We start from the raw sequence: 289 nt of genomic DNA, 5'->3' as shown, positions 1-289 counted from the left end.
TTGTGGAAGAGCCACACTCAAGGGGCCAAAGAGCCGCAGTTTGCCGACCACTGAACTAGGAGGTCGGAGGGACGTGGCGAGGCCGAGCCATGTCTGCGAAGTGACAAGGTGGCGCTGCAGCTGCCCCGGGGGCTTTTCCGGAGCTTTCCGGACCACAGCCTCAGGCCAGGGCCCCGGGGAGCTTGGTGGGACTCCGGCCCCCACGTGTCCCTCTGCCCCGCTGGGTGCCTGCTCTCAGGCTGGAGGCGGAGCCCAGGACTTGGGTGGGTAGAGGCAGCGGCACAGGTAC

Source organism: Myotis davidii, unplaced genomic scaffold (assembly GCF_000327345.1).
Source record: "Myotis davidii unplaced genomic scaffold, ASM32734v1 scaffold480, whole genome shotgun sequence".
NCBI lineage: Eukaryota > Metazoa > Chordata > Mammalia > Chiroptera > Vespertilionidae > Myotis > Myotis davidii.
Note: the sequence above shows the minus strand (reverse complement) of the source record.